General features: G+C 47.5%; 1 long non-coding RNA gene across 1 annotated transcript; it reads right to left on the reverse strand.

Moving 5' to 3' along the window:
* Positions 1-1,360: 1,360 nt before the first annotated feature.
* Positions 1,361-3,223, reverse strand: LOC143435158 (uncharacterized). The gene is made up of 2 exons (XR_013105201.1): positions 2,775-3,223; positions 1,361-1,689 (listed from the first exon to the last, which is right to left on the reverse strand). It is a non-coding gene; the product is annotated as an uncharacterized LOC143435158 (long non-coding RNA).
* Positions 3,224-6,649: the final 3,426 nt, after the last annotated feature.

The following is a 6,649-nucleotide window of genomic DNA, read 5'->3' on the forward strand; positions in this document are numbered from 1 at the left end:
AAGTGGACTAGAGAGGCTGTGCTGGAGTAGAGAGAGAGTGAAGAGCAGAGGGTGAATCCAGCCAAGGTCTCCAAGCAGGCTGTGGACTCACTGTAATTGACAATCTGCTGTGCACTCCTGTTGCAGTGAGGCCAGCCAGTTGTCTATTCTGTCCAGCGAGGGTGAGTGAAAGGTCAAGTGAAAGTCAAGGTCTTTAAAAAGGGCTTCTGGCTAGTCTCCACTGCCTCCCATGGAGACTCTGGAAATCACGCCTTAGTGTTGAGATGTCATAGACAGAAGAGTCTGGGGTCTCCGAGTGGGTGAGCATCCCTGCTGACTGTATATGAGGAAGAAATAGAGTGGGCAGCTAGTGGTTAATTATATAACACAGCAGCAAAACACTTTAGTGTTTGCATACTGTAATTATTCTCGGGATGGCAGCTGGGGAACATGTCTTTAAAGAGAAACAAGTAAGTCAGGAACTTCTGTTTGGATCTGGTGTTTGCGCCCTAACCCTGGCATTCCCGGCACCGTCTCATAGGGAAAGTTTCTCTCATCTTGTCTTGTTTATAGGAAAATTGCATATCCTAAGCCCTTTAACTTAACTGCAGTGACAGATGTATAAAATATAGAGAAGCCAGTAGGTAAAGGCACTTGTCACCAAGCCTGAGTTTGATCCCTTGTACACCCACAGTAGAAGGAGGGAACAGAATCTGACCTCTGACCTCCCTTTAAGTCAGGCAGTGGTTGTGACACAAGCCTTTAAGCCCAACATTTGGGAGGCAGAGGCAGGAGGATACCTGTAAGTTCTGGGCCAGCTTCCCTCCCCGCTCAATAAAATTAAGTCAAAATTACCAAAAAAAAAAAAAAAAGAAGAAGAAGGAGGAGGAGGAGGAGGAGGAAGAGGAGGAGGAGCAGTATAAATGTAGGGCGTAGATTCGAGACAGGGTTTCTCTGTGTAGCCCTAGCTATCCTGGAACTTGATCTGTAAACCAGGCTAGTCTCAAACACAGAGATCTGCTGCCTCTGCCTCCCTAGTGCTGGGATGAAAAGCATGTGTTACCATCACCCAGCACAACACGTATTTTTAAATATTTGCTTTTTTTTTTTTTTTTAATGTGTATGTGAGTTTGCCTCCACATCTGTGCCTGGTGCTCACAGGGGGGTCCCTTAAGCTGGATGAAGTTCCCTGGGAACTAAGTGTTCAGACACCAGAGCCCAGGTGAGATGTGAGTCTGTTAGCATTCCTTCTAGGCTCCGCCCACCAGTTACCTAGCAACAACCAGGGCGCTGGAAACTAGGCTTAGGTAGTCTGCAAATGCTCTTAACAGCTAAGTTAAACATTACAGCCCATAAAACGACTTTTTTAAAGTTAGAAGTCTGTGTTGATCGGAACATTTTTTATTTTATTTATTTGTTTTATGTAAAGGAGCCATGTACTACAGCTCACATGTGTCGAGATCACTTGTGGGGGTTGATTCTTCTCCTTTGCTGAGGCAGGGTCTCTCCAGATTAGCTGACCTGTCAGCTGCCGGGTGGTTCCGGGTGGTTCCTCTGTCTGTACAACTCGTCCCACTGTAGGAGAGTGCTGGGGTTACAGATACTTGCAACTGCATCCTGCTTTTCACGGTGTACAACTTTCAGGAATCCAGCTCACCAGGGAAGGATTTCTCTTTCTCCTTCGCTGCTATTTATTCCTGGCCAACGAAGCTACAACGAAAATCAGGTTAACCAAAGAAAAGCAGGCAAACTGTGTTCTGGTTTTCTAGATCTGAAGAGGTGAGGCTGCTTGCGAATGTTCAAGTCTGAGGAAGGAGTAGTACTGAGGAGAGAGCTGATCAAACAGGTTTGTCACGAGCCCATGACAACCTTCTGAGAGTTTGGCTATGCTGGCTAGTCTGGATCCTTCTCTCTGTCCTGAGCCTTTGGTAACAAGAATGTTCTTCTCTAATTACAGGGTTAAGCACCTCTCACAATAAGGAGTTCATGACCTGTTTCAGAAGAAGGTCGGAGAATTCCCTCACGGCTTGCCTGGGAGATGGGGAGAAGGTCCTTCCCCCTTCTTCGGGGTTTTTCAAATGACACTCTGCTGCCTCTGGAGAGCATATCTTGAACTCCATCATCAGAACCAATATATCAATAGATTAAATCCAAGACACTTGCTCTATACAGGGAGGTAGCTCAGTTAGATTCCCAGCTCCCACATAAAAAGCTGGATATACTTACCTGTAACTTCAGCACTATGCTGGCTGGCCAGAAAACCTGGTCCTGGCAAGAGGTCATTCTCAAAAAATAAGGTGGATGACACAGACCCACATGCCTGGGCATACACACACACACACACACACACACACTCACACAGACATACATGCAGGCAAAACACCAAACTGGAGTCACAGACAGTTGTGAGCTGCCATATGGGTTCTGGGAATCGAATCTTGGTCATTTGGAAAAGCAACCAGTGCTCTCAACCCCTGAGCCATCTCTCTAGCCCCTAACCTCTTTGGTTTAATATTCAATAATATATAAAAACAATCTTTACATTTGCTGTTAATCATAACATAAAATACATCTTTGCAGCCAGGTAGTGGTGGCACACACCTTTGATCCCAGCACTTGGGAGGCAGAGGCAGGCAGATTTCTGAGTTTGAGGCCAGCCTGGTCTACAGAGTGAGTTCCAGGACAGCCAGGGCTACACAGAGACACCTTGTGTCGAAAAAACAAAACAAAACAAACAAGAGACACTGAAGGCTACAACTATTATAAAGGCAAACATTTCATTGGGGCTGGCTTACAGGTTCAGAGGTTCAGTCCATTATCCTCATGGAGGGAGCATGGCAGCATCCAGGCAGATCTGGTGCTGGAGAAGGAGCCTGGAGCTACATCCTGATCTTCAAGGGCCAACCCCAGTGACAGGATTCCTCCAATGAAACCACACCTCCTAATCCTGTTAAATAGTGCCACTCCCTAGTGACCAAGCATTCAAATCTATGACTCTATGGGGTCATTCTCCTTCAAACAACCTTGAACTTCTGCTCCTCCTGCCATCACCTTCATAGCCCTGAGATATCTGGACTCCTCCACACTCAGGCTGTGCACTCAGGTGCAGATGGAGTGTTGGGGATGAATCCCAGGATTTCATGTACTCTACCAGCCCCTAGCAACCAACCTGCAAGTTGAGTCCCATCCTCAGATCCACTCAACTGTTTGGTTAGGCCCAACCCAAGGTTGGTTTTATTATTGTTATTATTACTACTAATATCATTATAGTTAGGTTTTTTTAGGTTTATTTGTTTAATTTTATGTATATGAGTGTTCTATCTATGTACACCTGCATGACAGAAGAGGGCATCAGATCCCATGGTTGTGAGCCACCATGTGGTTGCTCGGAATTGAACTCAGGACCTCTGGAAGAGTCCTGTGCTCTTAACCACTGAGCCATCTCTCCAGGCCCGTAGTTGGGGTTTCTATTTTGCAAAGAAACACCATGACCAAAAAGCAAATTGGGAAAGAAAGGGTTTGTTTGTCTTACTCTTCCATATCACTGTTCATCATCAAAGGAAGTCAGGACAGAAACTCAAATAGGACAGGAACCTGGAGGCAGGAGCTGATGCAGAGGCCTTGCAGGGATGCTGTTTACTGGCTTGCTCATCATGGCTTGCTCATCCTGCTTTCTTATAGAACTCAGGACTACCAGCCCAGGGTTAGAACCACCCACAACGGGCTGGGCCCTCCCCCATTGATCACTAATTTAAAAAATCCCCTACAGCTGGATCTCATGGAGGCATTTCCTCAATAGAAATTCCCTTCTTTCAGATGACTCCAGCTTGTGTCAAGTTGACATAATATTAGTTTGGGGGTGCTTACTGATATTTAAAAGCATAAAAAGAAAAAGATGTCTACTCCACCCTAGGGACCCTCAACCCTCCTAGCACCTGGCTTGAGATGTTTCTTGCAGGATTGGAGGTCAGGCATGAATGCTCTCCAACTGGGATGCAAGATTAAATGTCATTAATCATGTTTCCTGATAATAATGTTGGCTGGTCCAAGAGGTCTGGGGTTGGGAGAGGGGGAAGTCAGACCTTCACACACCCAGTCACCCCAGGAATGCCAAGGATGAATCACACATCGATAGGGTGAAGAAATCATGCCGGGCAATGATGAGGATGGATCACATATAAATCAAATTGTTCGGTCTCAAACCCAAGACAAACCAGCTAACAGAGGTACCTATTAACATATCAAAGCTGACCCTGGCCACTAGGCTTTCCCACCATTCCTCAGTCCCTACCTGTTCCAGGGTCTTCCTGGCTGGCATACTCCTTCCAGTACCCTAAACTTCTCCAGCCAAGAGACTGGGCTGGGTTTTCCCTGGGCCTCCTGGGAGGCCCAGGCTATCCTTCTTGGCTAGTGGCTTCTCTCTTGCTTTCCCTGCCTCTCTCTCCTCACATGGCCCAGCTCAGACTCTCCCAGATGCCTCTGTTTGTCCATATTCTTTATTCTCCCCTATGTCTATAAACAACCTCCTCCACCATACCTAAAAGCACTATGAGCTCCAACTATTCACCCCACCCCCTCGAACGGGGAAGATGTGTCCCACACAGATGAGGTCACTCCAGGAATGGAAGGTAGATCACATATAGATGAGGTTACCCCAGGAATGGTGAAGATACATCACACGCCCAGTTACCCCAGGAACGAGTAAGGACAAGTCACACATAGATGAACTCACCCCGGGAATGGTGAGCGTGAGCCCCATACAGAGAGGCTTAGAGCATTGGCTGAAAATCCCTGCCACTGAGATCAGAGAAAACGGAAAAGGTTAAATACAGAAGAGACCTTCAAAGGTCACCGCCTTCCTCGCATGGAAGAGGAAGCCAAGGTCCCAGAAGGCTGCATATCTCTCACAGAGTGCATTTACAGAAAAACTCAAGCCCAAGACTGCAGGCGCCTTCCACTGCAATAACAGAAATAGGAAGAGAAAGAAAAAAAAAAAAAAAAAAAAAAAACCACTGAGTGAGTCAGGCGAGCTGGGACACGGTCTCCCTTCCCCCACCTCTGGGTGGTGGCAGGCAGCCAACTGGAGCTTGCTGCATATTTAATTTAAACCTTTGTCTGCCCTGGCAAGGACAAAGTACAATCTGTTTTATGTAAAAAGTCTTCCCTGAGGAAAGCCTCAGCCTCCAGCTGCGAAACTGATTGATGTTCTTAAAAACCCCCCAGGAGCCTCGGTTGGGATCCGAGGTTGCAGTTTCCAAAAAAAGAGTTTGGGGTGGGGGAGTGGGAAGGAGGGAAAGCACTCTAAACAAACAAGCAAAACAAAATTTCTCCCTTTTATTGTGTTACTCTCAATCTAGGAGAATTAGCCTGAAACTAGAGGGAGAAGTCTACAAATAAAGCCTATATTTTACAAGCTCATTTCGGAGCCCCAGATGGGAGGGGCTGGGACAGCAAGCTGCCGGGGAGGCTGCAGTCTCGTCTGGGAGCTTTGTCTAGAAGCTCCCTCTGCATGGCAAGCATTCTGCCTTGCCTTAGATCGCCTGATCTAATCAGTAAAGCTACCAAACCGTCCTAAAGACCCTTTAAAGTGAAGCCTTCGTGTCAAGGAACGTCGCCACTGGAAATCGTCACCAAACGTTCGAGGGAGATGAGGAGTCACCTTGTTTTGAGAGCTCTGTGCGTTTCCTGGTAGCCTGTTTCAGAGACCCTGATTTGGGGGCATCACATGTCTTGCAAAACCAAGGCGTGCTTTGTTGCAATCCAGTTTGGGGTCACCTCCAAGTGTTCCTGGACCTTCTAGACTTCTGCGGAAGCCTTTAGTGGCCTCAACCTCAGCTGGAGCCCAGTGCTCCAAGGTTAGGTGTGCTGAGGAGACCCAAAGGAACCACTACACAGCATCAGACTTTAACTCTGCACTCTGCTCCCGCCCTCGGCCCTTGTATATCAGATTGGTTGGAAGGAGAGCGTGGACCTTCCTTCCCCTTTTGGTTCAGGAGCCAAACTTCATCTTGGAGTCAGAACAAAGCCATGGCCAGATCAGACTAAGGAGCTCGAGCCTGTTTTGGGGCAGAGCCAGGACCCAGAAACCATTGCTATGAGCCACCAGCTGGCTCGGGTCCCAGGAACATGTGCAGCTGCCGCTCAGGCCAGACTGGGCCTGCACACTGTCACAGTGCCAGCCCCTCCATTAAGGCCTCCCGGTCTCTGCTCTCACCAGGCTCACACCCAACGCCCCGTGTACTTTGGCATCCTCCTGCCTTGAGGTGTGTCCTGGGATGACAGAGGAGACTTCAGAACCACCGAGTGACCTGCCTCCTCTTATCTTTCTGGGAATTACACAGTTGGTCTAGAACCCTTTGTAGAGGTCAGGGTAGATGGCTCCAGTCATTGGTCTGATGAAAATGGAGGACTGAATCATTTCCCTTAACTCTGTGTGGTCTAATTTAAGTGCCTGTTATTAGTGCTTCTAAGGAGAACACAGACGCCCCAGCCCTGGAAAACAGAAATCCCTCTCCATAGGCCTTAATGATGGGGACAAAAATCAATGAATGACCACATTCACAGCTGTTTCCAGGAGTGTTTCCTGGTTTCTTGGGCATTAAGCGTCAGTAATAAAGTTAACAACAGTACAATCATCCTGTGGAAAGGTCAAAGAAGGGGAAAAAAAATC

This window comes from Arvicanthis niloticus, chromosome 20, assembly GCF_011762505.2.
Source record: "Arvicanthis niloticus isolate mArvNil1 chromosome 20, mArvNil1.pat.X, whole genome shotgun sequence".
Taxonomy (NCBI): Eukaryota; Metazoa; Chordata; class Mammalia; order Rodentia; family Muridae; genus Arvicanthis; species Arvicanthis niloticus.